Here is a 16726-nt window from a genome sequence, read left to right as displayed (position 1 = left end):
CTTTCGGCCCTATGTCCTTATGCACATCTATGACAAAACAAGAATGACTATCGTTAGGATTCTTAAAAGAGTCATAAACATTGAATTTAATTATAACACCACCAAACTCCATTGTTAGTGCTCCCTTGGCCACATCAATCTTTGTTTGGGCTGTTTTCATGAACGGACGGCCTAGCAAGATTGGCAATGATGGAGCATGACTCGAATCCTCCATTTCTAAGACATAAAAATCTGCAGGAAAGATGAGATGATTGACCTGCACTAAAACATCCTCAAGGACTCCCTTGGGATAAACATTAGAACGATCGGCCAATTGAATTATAACGCCATCTTGCTTTAACTCACCAAGGTTCATAGATGCATAAATGGAATATGGCATGACATTAATAGAAGCACCTAAATCTAACATGCATTGTTCAAATCTAGTGTTTCCAATTATGCATGGGATAGTAAAGCTCCCTGGATCCTTACATTTTGGAGGTAACTTTCGTTGCAAAACCGCGGATACATTTTCACTTACTTTCACAACTTCTTTGTTTGAAATTCTTTTCCTAGTTGTGCATAACTCTTTTAAAAACTTTGCATACCTGGGCACTTGCTTAATGGCATCTGATAGGAGCATATTCATGCGACTTAATTAGCTTGTTCTCGTGCATTTATGTTGTGTTTACGTAGTTATTTTAGTGTTTAAGGCCACTTTTGTGTATTTTCAGATTATAAGGCCAAAGTGTGCAAGAAGATGCAAATTGGAGCCTTTTGGAGCAAAAGAGGAATGAATGAGTTGAAGACTTGAAGAAACGATGAATTCCTACTCCAACGATGAATTCCTACCAAAATGAGGATTCCTACTCAAACAAGGTTTCCTACTTGAAGTAGGAAAGTTAACCCTAGGTTTCCCGTTTTGGTAACCTTTCCTAAACTTAAACGTCCGTATTTTCTAGCCACTTTGAAGGCCTTGTAGGCACTTTAGGACACAAAACCAAGGCCCTAGCCCAATTACACAACCTTGCCGTGCCTTAACCCTAATTCCCTTCCCTTGCCGTGCAAGGGGGGGCACTTTTGTCCAATGTTGTGCAATTAAACCCTATTTCCCTCTCCTAACCTAACCCTAGCCACACCCTTTAATTATTCCCTCCTTAATTTCTGATTTTATTTCCTAAATTCTAGCAGCCTTTAGGTGAATTTTAGTTAATAAAAATAAATTAGGTTTTAAATTTCAGAAAACCCTAGGTCTTACAACCTAGCCGCATCCTATTCTATGCATTCTTCACATTTTTCAGCCACACACATTCCCTTAGCCGCAGCCACAAAATCCATCTTAGCCGTACAATTTAATTCATCCTAGAGCCTTATTCATTCAGCCATTCACTCATCATCAAAAACCTAATTCCTAAGCCGCAACTCCATTCACTTCTCATTCTCTCATTCAGCCACCATCCCATTTTTTTCCCTTTTACCGCAGCCACCATCACCCAAAAACCATTCAATCCGCAGCCTTCCCCCTTCATTCCAGCCATCTTCCACACCTTTCCCACCATTGCCGTAGCCATCTCCACCCTTCCAGCCACCTTCCACACCTCCACACACCTTCCACCAACCTTGCCGCACCACCAAACCTCCCTAAATCCATCTCCACCCCAAAATAACATCCAAAACACCCTTAGACCATCTCTGCCGTAGCAAGGAGAAGAAGAAAGAGGAGCTTGGACGCGCAGAAATTCAAGTGGATTCGTTGTGCGTTCTAGGTGTAATCAATCTTTTGTTCGTTATGTTTAAATTCAATTTTATTTCTTTTTCTGTCAAAAGAGGGTTAATTTGTGTGTTAAGTTAATTTTCGCATCAATAGAGTGTGTAAGGGGGTGCGGCACATTAAGGTTCATATATATATATAGCATGGGAAACACCCTAGGAATCAGAAATAGGGTTAAACCTAGCAGAAACAAGTGATTAGGGTTCCTAGGGTGCAACAAGGCTTGGGAAAATTAAGTCATAGGCCAATTAATTTCTGATATGGACTTATGCAATCCAAATCCAAGTGGAAAAGGGCCAACTTAAATTAGAATCCAATAGGAAAAAGGTTAGAGAAATTCGTCCAAAATTGGGCCTTCTAGAAAATAGGTGTTTTGTGGCTGATTTTGGGTTTTCTAGAAGAAATAAAAGGGGGAAGGGTGCGGCACCCTTTTATGGTCAAATAAGGCTTCTAGAAATTAGGTTTTTAGGTCCACTTGCAGCTAGGATTAAGGTGGAACAAGATTAGGTTAGGATAAGATAGGATAAGGTTTGGATAAGATAAGGTTGTTAGGATAAGTTGCCATATTTCTTGCTCTTTCCTTATCTTCTTTGTCTTGAACTTTCCTTTTCTGATTTGTAGCATGTTCCTAGCCTGTTTTGACTCCAAATTCGTCCATCAACCTTGCTCCATATACAAGCTATCCATAATAAGCCCAAAACTGCTCTAAAAGGCTCAAAATTGCCTTTTCTTGCCAACTTTGTCATTAGGACCTACAAACACACGAAAATGGCTTCAAACACTATAATAAGTAGTACTTACCTAACTAAATGTAAGGAAACAACATAACTAAGTAGCATAAATATGCTTCTATCAGAGTGTATTTGGATTTTTTATGCATTCGTGGGAAAAAAACGAGCATGCGTTTGACGCACTTTGAAACTTAAGCAAATAAACACATATAATATGCTACTAATACATTAATAATGAGTTCTCAAAATGCCAAATGCTTATTTGGGGTGAAAAGTGCACAAGTTTTGTATTTGGGGGTGCATTTGCACTGTTCTAAGCATTCGTGGGAACAAACGAGCATGCGTTTGACACGCTTTGAAACTTAAGCAAATAAACCCATATAATAGGCTACTAAGACATTAATAATGAGTTGTCAAAATGCCAAATGCTTATTTGGTGTCAAAAGTGCACTAGTTTTGCATTTGGAGTGCATTTGCACTGTTTTAAGCAATCGTGAGAACAAACGAGCATGCGTTTGACGCGCTTTGAAACTTGATAGGAGCATATTTATGCGACTTAATTGGCTTGTTCTCATGCATTTACGTTGTGTTTTCTTAGTTCTTTAAGTCTTTTAAGCCATTTTCGTATGTTTTCAGGTTCTAAGGGCTAAAGGAGCAAAGAAGTGCATTTTGGAGTCTTTTGGAGCACTTTTGGGCTAAAGATGGATAGCTTATGCTTGGAGCCAAAGTGTTGGACGAAATTGAAGACCAAGTGAGCCTAGAATCGAAGGAAGAAGGAGGAATCAAGAATTGGAAACCAGTTTCCATTATTGGGAGTTTCCATTTGTGAAGGTGTCCATTTTTGAAGTTTCCAAATAATGTTGGTTGCCTAAATCACATGTTCTAGAAGCCCTAGACATGTCATAAATTGTGCCGCACCTTACCTTCCTTTTCTCTGATGCGAGATTTATACGCACACAAATTAAACCCTCTTTTTGTCAATTGTAGTATAAGTATATAAGTAGGGATCGTTCTGGACCGGGGATTAGGAGGGATTGTTAATCACTTGGATTTGACTCAAAAACGTAAAAACACAATATAAAACACTATACTAGACTCAAAGAATGCAAAACTAAACTTTAAAACACTAAAACAAACCAAAAGACTCAAACATCACCCAAAACACTCAAAACTGCCTTAAAAACACTTTCTGGGCAGTTTTGAGCACTTTGGTGAATTTGGACGAAATTATGTAATAAATTGAATCAAAACACTTAGAAACATAAACTAAGACACTTTCTAACTAATTTGACATTAAAGTAAAGGGGGATTTAGGTTTACACGAAATTAAATTAAATGAACAAATTGCAATTAAAACAAAATGTAAATATGAAATTGATGAAATGGAATGAATGGATGATAGAATAGCTAAGGGGTTCATCTCCATACATGTTACACTTGCATAATAAAACGATTTCCAATTGCATTTCAATAAACCATTAATTCTCAACGCTCCAAGTTAATTAGGTCCGCTTAAATTAACTTTCAAATCTTCCTAACGTTATTGAATTGGATGATTGCATACGACAACCCAAAACATTCCCCACAAGTCCCCTACATGATTGCATAATAGAGATACAAGCAAGAATCATTACGCTCTATGAAAATTATAAGTGTTGACGAGGCATTCGTTACTATGGAATACGCATGAAACTTATGCCAAGAATTCGTTTAACGCGATTGTTTATAAGCAACCTCCACTACTTGCGAATATAAGTTCGTAACTATTAGGTGAAACTCACTTATATTCTAGCGTCATATTCATGCATGAAAATTAAGCGCGCATTCTCAATAAACATACATAAATAAGTTATCAATCAAACGGTTAAACAAATTGAATCCACAACTTATGAAACGTAATTAGAAGTAATCAAATCAAAATGCAAGCATAAACATATATTTCGAATCCCCCCCTAGCCAAGGGGGGGGGTTTAGTTCCTCATAACTTTGAAATCAAAGAAACACCTAAACATTCCAACAACTCAAACTTGAATTGTATGAACGTTTAGGCACTCTTCTCTTCCATTCCTCATACGTACAAAACAAAGAGAATTGAATTTAAACATTGAAATCAAAGAAACTCCTAAACATTCCAACAACTCAAACTTGAATTGTATGAACGTTTAGGCACTCTTCTCTTCCTCGTTGTTGTAGTACAAGGTCTAAGGTGAGTTTTGGGGATTATGGATGCAATGGATTGATGGCTGAAATATGGATGGAATGGATGGAATTATGGTGTGATGGGCACGGCCCCAAGGGACCAATTTCTGTGGTGTTTTCGAATATGGAAGAGTGTGAATGAATTGTGGCTGAAATGCATGCTTATTTATAGGTAAATAAGAGGGAACATGACAACAGGAGGTGGGTGGAAATCTGAAATGGTGAGGGGAGATGCATGTGGCTGATTTATGCATGTGATTAAAGGGTGGGAGTGCATGTGCTTTGACAAAAATGAAAGGGATAATGCACGGTTTTGAGAGGATTTCTGGAATGTTGAATGTGCATGTGAATTAAAGCTAGAGTGATGATGATGAATGCATGTGGAATGGCTGAAATGCAAGGAGAATGTGCAGGTTGTGTATGTGAATGATTAGGGTGAATGTGCATGTGCTTTGACAGCTAGGATGAATTAATTAAAGGGAGTGCATGTGGCTTGGCTGGAATGAATGGAATGCAATCTGAAATGGGAGATGGAATGGGATGCACGGCAATGATGGTGTTTGTTTGAATGATTGCAGATTGTGTGGGTGAGTGATTAGGTTGGAAATGCATGTGAATGCAAGGTGTGAATGATTATGAGTGCATGTGGGTGAATTAAAGGATGGAATGCATGTGAATTAGGTTGGAAATCTGATGGGAACTCACGGCATTAAGTGGAGTGAAACGATTGAATGTTTAATGGTTGCATGTGGCTGAAATGAAGTGTGTATGCATGTGCACGGCAAGGATGATTTCTGGTGGTGAATGGGTGTATGTTTGAATGATTAAAGGGTGTGGAAGATGGCTGGAAAGTGTATGAATGGTGGAAGAAAGGTGGAAGTGCATGTGGAATGTGATGGGAATGCAAGAGGGGGGAGCTGGAAATGCATGTGTGATGCACGGCTTTTGGGCAGATTGTTGGTGAAAATGTGTTGATGGTTTATGGAGATGCATGTGCAATGGATAAAGAAAAGGTTTAAATGTCCTAGAACTAAAGAGAACAAGGTTCCAACACTTTGGTCTTCAATTAGGTCTTCAATTTCGTCCAACACTTTGGCTCCAAGCATAAGCTATCCATCCTTAGCCCAAAAGTGCTCCAAAAGTCTCCAAAATGCATCTTTTTGCTCCTTTAGCCCTTTGGACCTACAAACACACGAAAATAGCTTAAAGTACTAAAATAACTAAAGAAACATAACGTAAATGCACGAGAACAAGCCATTTAAGTCGCATGAATATGCTCCTATCATTCTCTCCCAAAATCTGCAAGATTATGTCACAATCCCTTTCTTAAAATTCTTAGCCGCACCTATACATTCCCTTTCACTCAAAATCTGCAAGTTTAATTGCACTTTCCCCTTCTTTTCCTCCCTTTGCCGCAAGACTTAGCCGTTCTCCTTAATTCCTGATTCTTAGAATGGATTTGGGGAATTAAACACTTACTTATTTCCTATGCAAGCCTTGCCGTGCAAGGGAGATAGTTCTTTCCTATTTCCTTGCATTAAAACACATTCCTATTGTGTTTTATGCCATTGCCGCACCTATTAACCACTTTCCTTTAATTTTCTGATTTGATTTCCTATTTCTAGAAGCTTTTGACTTAATTTCTGTTTACCTAAATAACCTAGGGTTTTAATTCCTGAAATCCTATAAAGAAACATTCTTGTTGCAGCCACAAATTATTGATTCATTCACCATTCACGCGAGAAAATCATCCCATCCCTCTAACACATCAATACTTCACCATTCTCCATATTTTCTGCCCAAAACCAACTCTTTGCTTTCCCCTACATCTATCCCAACCCTAAATCCATCAATCTACATCATCCATAACCCCCTAAACTCACAATAACCTCTTGTGCCGCAGCAATTAGGAGAGGAAGGAGGCCTTTGAACGTTTCATGCTTGCAGATTGGGGCGTTCTTAGGTGTACTTCGTTCTTGTTTTCAATGTTTACTTTGTTATTACTTTCTGAGTTTGCTGTAATCATGAGTGGCTAAACCCCTAATTAGTTAGGGGAAAGTTTGAAGCCATGAACATGTTTGAGATATGAATTGATTTCTTCCAATTGTGATTTGTTAAGTTGTGATTGCAATTCAATTATCTATTTTATTCAAAACTTGTTCTTGTATGTTGATTAAGGATGCATACTTAGTTTTCATGCATGAACTCGATGCTAGTTTATAAACGAGTTTCACCTAATCATCACAAGTTTATAAACATGAGTAGTGAAGGTTGCTAGTCACAACCGCGTTAATTGAATTCTTGGCAAGAGTATCATGCATTCATAGTTACAATTGCCTCGTCAACACTTATGGTTCTCATAGAGCATAATGATCTCTCACTGTATCTCTTCTATGCATTCATGTTGAGGACCATTGAAGAATAATTTGAATTGTCGCATGCATCATCCAATTCAATGACATAAGGAAATCTGAGGGTTAATTAGTGCATCACGGTTAACTTGGGGTGTTGAGCATCATAGTTAGTGAAAAGCAATTGGAAAATCGATTCATATACAAATGTGTCATGTGTGGAGAATGGACCTCTAACTAATCCATCCATTATCTTGTTTCCAAAAATTCGTTTTACAATCTGCCTAGTTTTATAACTTGTTTTGTTATTTCAATTTTCGTGAAATCAAAAACCCCTTTACTTTCTTGTTCTATAGTGTTTAGAATCTGTTTAGTTCGTGTTTTAAAGTGTTTTGAATCAAACCATAATCTTAAATTCGTCCAAAATTGTGTTTAAGGTCAGAAACTGCCTAGTTAGTGTTTTTAGGCAGTTTTGAGTCTTTTGAACTTGTTTCGAGTCCTTTGAGTCTTTGTGAACGTTTTTAACTTTGTTTTTATGTTTTCAAGTCAGTTTAGAGGTTTTAGCAAGCCCTCCTAATCCCCGGTCCAGAACGATCCCTACTTGCATCCTTACTACAATTTGACAACAAGAGGGTTAATTTGTGTGCTTAACTATTTTCGCATCAAAACTTAAACAAATAAACCCATATAATCCGCTACTAAGACATTAATAATGAGTACTCAGAATGCCAAATGCCTATTTGCTGTCAAAAGTGCACTAGTTTTGCCTATGGAGTGTATTTGCACTGTTTTAAGCATTCGTGGGAACAAACGAGCGCGCGTTTGATGCGCTTTGAAACTTAAGCAAATAAACACATAATACGCTACTAAGACATTCATAATGAGTTCTCAAAATAACAAATGCTTATTGGGTGTCAAAAGTGCACTAGTTTTGCATTTGGAGTGTATTTGCACTGTTTTAAGCATTCGTGGGAACAAATGAGCGTGCGTTTGACGAGCTTTGAAACTTAAGCAAATAAACACACATAATATGCTACTTAGACATAAGTAATGAGTGGTCAAAAGGGCAAATGCTTATTTTGGATCAAAATTGCACTATTTTTGTATTTGGAGTGTATTTGCATTTTTTACGCATTCATGGGAAAAAACGAGCATGCGTTTGACGCGCTTTGAAACTTAAGCAAATAAACACATATAATACATTACTAAGACATTAATAATGAGTTCTCAAAAAGCCGAATGCTTCTTTGGGGTCAAAAGTGAGCAATTTTTGTATTTGGGGGTGTATTTGTACTATTTTAAGCTGATGTGATAAATAATAGCACTCAAATTAAACCCTCTTATTGACAATTGTAGTAAAGATGTAAGGAGGTATCATTCTAGGCCGGGGATTAGGAGGGCTTGCTAATCTAATAAAAACTGACTCAAGAATACAAAACTAGGCTTGAAAACACTTAAATAGACTCAAAGACTCTTAACTAAACTTATATGACTCAAAACAAACTCAAAAGACTCAAAACAACACAAAACGATCAACTAGACTCAATCTAGACCCTAGGACTTAATTGGACGAAAATAAAATTGGTTTTGACTCAAAGCACTTAAAAACACAAATTGGACAGTTTCTAGCTATTTAGGCACAACAAAGTAAAGGGCATTGGATTTTTGGACGAATTTAAAGTAAAACAAGTAACTTAAAGACTTAAACAAAGTTTGGACGAATTTGGCGAAAATTATGGGTGATAAGCTAGCTAGAGGGTCCTTCTCCACACATGACACACTTGCATACAAATTGATTTCCAGTTGCTTTTCCAATAAACCATGAACCTCAACACCCCAGATTAACCGTGACATCACTAATTAACCCTCAGATTTTCCTTTAGTTATTGGATTGGATGACATCATTCGACAAACCAAAGCATTCTTCAAAAGTTCCCTACATGACGTCATAATAGAGATACAATTAAAGATCATAACGTTCTGTGAAAATCATAAGCATTGACAAGGCAATCATAATTATGACACTATGATACTCATGCCAGGAATTCACTTAACATGATTGTGATCAGCAACCTTTACTACTTGTGAATATAAGTTTGTAACGATTATGTGAAACTCCCTTACATTCTAGCATCAAATTCATGCATACAAACTAAGTATGCATCCTTAATCAACACACAAGAATAAGTTCTTAATCAAACAGTTAAGTAAATTGCATTCAGGATTTATGAAATCACAACTGAAAGTAATGAATTCACATTGCAAATATAATCATGGTTTCAAAGTCTCCTCTAGCCAAAACAAAATTAGTTCCTTATGTTCACAATTAAACAAAGAAAAATTAAATTAAACATTGAAAACAAAGATTGAATACTAATGTGTTACATAATAGCACACAAATTAAACCATCTTTTTGATAATTGTAGTATAGATATAAGTAGGGATCGTTCTAGGCCGGGGATAAGGAGGGATTGCTAATCTAATGAAAACTGACTCAAAGATACAAAAATATGCTTCAAAATATGCTTCAAAAGACTCTTAACTAAACTTATATGACTCAAAACAAACTTAAAAGACTCAAAACAACACAAAACAATAAAAAAAGACTCAAACTAGACTCTAGGACTCAATTTGGACGAAAATAGAATTGGTTTTGACTCAAAACACTCAAAAACACTAATTAGGACAGATTTGACACAACTACATAAAGGGGATTGGGTTTTTGACGAATTTAAGATAAAAACAAGTAACTAAAAGACTTAAATACAATTTGGACGAATTTAGGGATATGGATGGGTGATTAGCTAGCTAGAGGGTCCTTCTCCACACATGACACACTTGCATACAAATTGATTTCCAGTTGCTTTTCGATAAACCATGAACCTCAACACCCCAGATTAACCGTGACATCACTAATTAACCCTCAAATTTTCCTTATGTTATTGGATTGGATGACATCATACGACAACCCAAAGCATTCTTCAAAAGTTTCCTACATGACATCATAATAGAGATACAATCAAGGATCATTACGTTCAATGAAAATCATAAGCATTGACAAAGCACTTGTAACTATGACATCATGATACTCATGCTAGGAATTTACTTAACATGATTGTGAAAACAACCTTAACTACTTGTGAATATAAGTTTGTAACGATTATGTGAAACTCCCTTATATTCTAGCACCAAATTCAAGCATGCAAATTAAGTGTGCACCCTTAATCAACAAACAAGAATAAGTTCTCCATCAAACGGTTAAGTAAATTGCATTCACAATTTATGAAATCACAACTGGAATTAATCAATTCATATTGCAAATATAATCATAGTTTCAAAGTCTCCCCTAGCCAAAACAAAATTAGTTCCTCATGTTTACAACAAAACAAAGAGAATATAAATTAAACATTAAAACAAAGATTGAATACACCTAGAAACGCTCCAACAATCCAAGCTTGAAAGGCCAAAACGTCCAAGGCTTCTCCTCTCTTCTTTCTCCGTCTTTGTTGCGGCACAAGGGTGTTTGGGTATGAATTATGGTGATGGATGGATAGGTTGGATGGTGGTAGAGGGTGGATGATGGCTGAATCAATGGAGAGAATGAGAGAGAATTCGTATGGATCTGTATGGATGTCTCCAATCCCCCATAAGTGCAGCAGATTATGTGTATATAGAGGGAGAGAGGTTAAGGCAATAAGTAATTAATTTGGGAAGGTTTTTAGCTCCAAATCCTCAAGGAAAAAGGGTAACAAATCAGAATTCTAAGAGGAAAAGGAAAGGAAAGTTGCGGCATTGACTACAATAAAAGTGGAAAGAAGATATATGGCAGATTTTGGAAGAAAAGGGTAAGAAAGGTGCGGCATAGACTAGGATAGTGCAAGGAATCTTTGGTTTGTGTCCTAAAATGCATGAGATACCTTCAAAGTTGCTGGAACTTAGGGATATTTAGGATTAGGAAAGGTCAAACAAAAATAGGAAACCTTGGCTTAACTTTCCTACTTCAAGTAGGAAACCTTCTTTGACTAGGAATCCTTCTTTGACTAGGAATCCTTCTTTGATTAGGAATCCTAACACCTTTTGGTCTTCAATTTCGTCCATTCCTTTTGCTCCAAGCATAAGCTATCCATTCCAAGCCCAATTTTGCTCCAAAATGCACCTTTTTGCTTCCTTAGCCATATGAACCTAAAAACACACGAAAATGGCTTAAACTACTAAAATAAATATGAACTAACAACATAAATGTACGAAAACAAGCTAACTAAGTCGCCTAAATATGCTCCTATCAAATACACCTAGAAACGCTCCAACAATCCAAGCTTGAATGGCCAAAACGTCCAAGGCTTCTCCTCTCTTCTTTCTCCTTCTTTACTGCGGCACAAGGGTGTTTGGGTATAAATTATGGTGATGGATGGATAGGTTGGATGGTGGTAGGGGGTGATAGGAGCATATTCATGCGACTTAAATGGCTTGTTCTCGTGCATTTACGTTATGTTTCTCTAGTTATTTTAGTCCTTTATGCTTCTTTTGTGTGTTTTCAGGTTCTAAGGGCTTAGGGAGCAAGAAAGTGCATTTTGAGGCTATTTGGAGCATTTTTGGGCACGGATTGGATAGCTTAATCATGGAGCAAAGAGGATGGACGAAATTGAAGCCTTGTATGCTCTTTGGGACATAAAACAAAGGGCCTAGCCCAATCAAACAAATCCTTTGAGCCATGGAAAACCTCTAGCCCAATCAAACAATCCATCAAAGCCATGCAAAAAAAAACACCAACACATGCACTCACATGCATTCACATGCATTTCAAGCACAAAACACCTTCAATGCCGTGACTTCCCCTTCATTCCAGCCATTCCACATGCAATTCCAACCTAACCCACATGCAACTCTTCATTATTGCACCACAAATCAGCCACTCACATGCATTCACACTCATTCACACCTCAATTCATCCCACACTTCCATTTCAGAACTTCATCCATTGCAGAAATGTAGACCATCAAACCATCTTTGTGCCGTGAGTCTCCCTTAGAATCCAAACACCATCTTTCCATTTTCACCACTCCCCAAACCATTCACACCATCAAACTATCCTTAGACCTTGTGCTACAACGAAGAGGAAGAGAAGAGTGCCTAAACGTTCATACAATTCAAGTTTGAGTTGTTGGAATGTTTAGGTGTTTCTTTGATTTCAATGTTTAATTTCAATACTCTTTGTTTTGTACGTATGAGGAATGGAAGAGAAGAGTGCCTAAACGTTCATACAATTCAAGTTTGAGTTGTTGGAATGTTTAGGTGTTTCTTTGATTTCAAAGTTATGAGGAAATTCGAAATATATGTTTATGCTTACATTTTGATTTGATTACTTCTAATTGCGTTTCATAAGTTGTGATTCAATTTGTTTAACCGTTTGATTGATAACTTATTTATGTATGTTTATTGAGAGTGCACGCTTAATTTTCATGCATGAATATGACGCTAGAATATAAGTGAGTTTCACCTAATAGTTACGAACTTATATTCACAAGTAGTGGAGGTTGCTTATAAACAATCGCGTTAAACGAATTCTTGGCATAAGTTTCATGCGTATTCCACAGTAACGAATGCCTCGTCAACACTTATAATTTTCATAGAGCGTAATGATTCTTGCTTGTATCTCTATTATGCAATCATGTAGGGGACTTGTGGGGAATGTTTTGAATTGTTGTATGCGCTAACCCATCCAATTCAATAACGTTAGGAAGATTTGAAGGTTAATTAGTGCATCACGGTTAACTTGGGGTGTTGTGAATTCATGGTTTATTGAAATGCAATTGGAAATCATTTTATTATGCAAGTGTAACATGTGTGGAGAAGAACCTTCTAGCTAGCATTCATCCATTCATTTTCATCGCATTCATATTTACATTCTGTCTAGTTTATTAAACTTGTTTCGTTATTTCAATTTTCGTCAAATTAAAATCCCCCTCTACTTTATTGTCTAATTTAGTTAGAAAGTGTCTTAGTTTGTGTTTATAAGAGTCTTGAGTCAAGTTAGAACTTAATTTCGTCCAAATTTGTGTTTGTGCTCAAATCTGCCCAGAAAGTGGTTTTTAGGCAGATTTGAGTGTGTTTGTGTTGTTTTGAGTCTTTTGGTTTGTTTTAGTGTTTTAAAGTTTAGTTTTGCATTCTTTGAGTCTAGTATAGTGTTTCATATTGTTATTTTACGTTTGAATCAAGCCATAATCTTAAATTCGTCCAAACATTGGGTTTAAGGTCAGAAACTGCCTAGTTAGTGTTTTTAGGCAGTTTTGAGTCTTTTGAACTTGTTTTTAGGCAGTTTTGAGTCTTTGTGAACGTTTTTAACTATTGTTTTTACGTTTTTGAGTCAAATCCAAGTGATTAACAATCCCTCCTAATCCCCGGTCCAGAACGATCCCTACTTATACATATACTACAATTTGACGAAAAGAGGGTTTAATTTGTGTGCGTATAATTCTCGCATCAAATTTTGGCGCCATTGCCGGGGATTAGAAAATTTGCTAATCCCTTGGATTGTTTTATTTTTGTTTGTTTTTATTCCAGATTCTTAATCTTGTTTTGTTTCTTGTTTTAGGTACTAGTTTATGACTCGGAGTTCTCATCCGATTCGTGAACATATCCTGGAGTGATTGGGTTCTTCGTCCGGCTGCAAGACGTAAAAGAAAGCGCTACTTGGGAGGCAACCCAATGCACTAAAAAAAAAAAAAAAAAAAATTTCATATATTAAAAAAAATACTAAACATGGAGAAAGATGGTGCTTCACAAAGGTTGTTTACGTGAAGCCCCACTACGAGGCGTCGAAGCGGAAGGCATTGAAGCGGAAGGCACTGAAGCGGAAGGCATCGGAGCGGAAGGCATTGGAGCGGAAGGCATCGGAGCAGAAGGCATTGGAGCGGAAGGCATCGGAGCGGGAGGCATCAGAGCTAGAGCATTCCAGGCCTCAATACTTGGCCAAACGCTGGATGATCCAGGAAAAAGGTGCCTCTGGAGGAAAGACGAAAACCTTTGACGGTCACTTTGAATCCGACCTTCAGACTCTTGCAGCTCATCAAGCTTCCTCTTCATGCCCGTCGAATAGTTGTTTGCAAGCACGTGCAAACTTCTATTCTCGTACTTAAGCTGCTGGATCTCCTGCTTGAGACTTTCCACCTCTGCCATCAATGATTCCACCTGACGGGAGCGGGCAAGCAGGCGTTGGCCCATGTTGGACACAGAACTCGCACACTGAACACTAAGTGCGAGGGACTCTTGAACGGCCAACTCATCGGACCGTCCTGACAGCAGCCTACTATCTTTTGGAGTGAAGAGGTTCCTAGCTACTATTGTAGCTGTTGTGGCGTCCTGCATCACGGAGTCTTCACCTGTGAGAGGACCGTTAGAAGATAAGAAAGAAGGGCGCCATACGTTACCTTGACGCGGCGCGCCCGTATCACTGCTGAGACTCAATTCTAAGCTAAGGTTCGATGGGTTTGCCATTTTTCAAAAGTGTTCAAAGAGATGCGGTGGATGGAGTTAATTCTCAAAGGGCCGGAGTCGATTTTCAAGAATGGGAAATCTTCAGGGTGTGTTTGTTATGGTGATCGATAGCTCTATAAAAAGCCAAGGCGACGCGTCCACCGATTCAAAAAGCCGGAATTTCCGGCGTAATTTTGGCGACGCTTTCTCGGCTTTTCAGAAGACGTGTTCAACTTTGTCAAAAGATTTCTTCTTTTCAGAAAACACGTGGAGGCCATCATCGCAACTACACATCTTTAGCCGACAAGCGCAAAGTCCGGCGACGCTTTCTCTGCTTTTCAGAAAACGCGTGCAGCTTTGTCAAAAGGAGCCGCATCCGTACTACTACGTGTCGTTCAGAAAGCAAAGGGGCGTCGTTCAGAAATCGAAGGGGCGCCTGCTCAGAAATCGAAGAGGCGTCGTTCTGATATCGAAGAGACATTTTGATAGGAGCATATTCATGCGACTTAATTAGCTTGTTCTCGTGCATTTATGTTGTGTTTATTTAGTTATTTTAGTGTTTAAGGCCACTTTTGTGTATTTTCAGATTATAAGGCCAAAGTGTGCAAGAAGATGCAAATTGAAGTCTTTTGGAGCGAAAGAGGAATGAATGAGTTGAAGACTTGAAGAAACGACGAATTCCTACTCCAATGATGAATTCTTACCAAAACGAGGAATCCTACTCAAACAAGCCACTTTGTAGGTCTTGTATGCACTGTAGGACACAAAACCAAGGCCCTAGCCCACTTTATAACCCTAGCCGACCTAATTCATTCCATTCATTCAAATTTAAATCAATCATTCACCCTAATCACCCTATTTTCCCCATGTAGCCGCACCATATTCATGGACTTTAACATTCACACATTTTTCCAATACGCCGCAGCCACCATACCATTTTTCTCCATTCAATCCGCAACTTTTCATTCATATTAATCATGGACCCTAATTTCCCCTAAGCCGTGACTCCCATCAGCCACTTAAAAACCTAAATCACAACCCTTTGCCGCAGCAACATCTCCCATTATTTTTATAAGCCGTGGCCCCCATTTATTTTTGACCCTAATATATTCCTATTATTCTAAATAGCCGCACTGGAGTCCCAAAACCATTATTCACCCTAAAAATCCCTAAGCCGTGACCCCCCAATATAATTCAGAATTCATTCAGCCGTCACACGTTAATTCCCTCAAATCCGTGTCTCCCCTCCATTCAAGCCTTCTCCCATCACAGCCGCAACCACCACATCAACTCCAAGCCGTAGCCTTGCCCCTCCATTCACCATCCATTCCAGCATCACCTTCTCTGCCGCAGCACCATATCCCATATATTTTTCAGCCACAAATAATTCATAACAGCCGTGCCTTTTCCCATCAAACTCCAGCAAAACCCCATATTGCCGTGCCTTTTCCCACACCATTCCACCACCATTGCCGCCCACTTTAACACCCTAAATCCATCCCAAAGTCAGAAAAATCACCCAAATAAACCCACACAACATCTCTGCCGCAGCAAGGAGAAGAGGAAAGAGGAGCTTCGACGCGCAGAAATTCAAGTGGATTCGTTGTGCGTTCTAGGTGTAATCAATCCTTTGTGCTTTATGTTTAAATTCAATTGTATTTCTCTTTTTGTGAACATGAGAGGCTAAACCCCCTAGTTAGCTAGGGGGTGATTCGAAACCATGATTATATATGTGAAATAAGTTGATTACTTCCAATTATCGTTGCATAAGTTTTGAATACAATTTGCTTAACCGTTTGATTTAGAACTTATTCTTGTATGTTGATTGAGAGTGCACGCTTAATTTGCATGCTTGAATTTGATGCTAGGATATAAGTTTGTTTCACCTAATCGTTATGAATTTATATTCACAAGTAGTGAAGGTTGCTAGTCACGATCATGTTAAGTAGATTCCTGGCAAGCGTATCATGCTTTTCATAGTTACAAATGCCTTGTCGATGCTTATGATTTCCAAAGAACGTAATGATTCTAACTTATGTCTTTATCATGCTGTTCATATAGAGAATTTGTTAGGAATAATTTGTTTGCGATGCATATTCATCCAATTCAATGATTCTAGGGAAATCTGAAGGTTAATTTAAGCGGACCTAATTAACTTGGAGTGTCGAGGTTCATAACTTATTGGATTGATAATTGGAAATTGATTTACGTTGCATATATTT

Source organism: Pyrus communis, chromosome 12 (assembly GCF_041283825.1).
Source record: "Pyrus communis isolate YQ-2024b chromosome 12, ASM4128382v1, whole genome shotgun sequence".
NCBI lineage: Eukaryota > Viridiplantae > Streptophyta > Magnoliopsida > Rosales > Rosaceae > Pyrus > Pyrus communis.
This window is presented reverse-complemented; position numbering follows the sequence as displayed.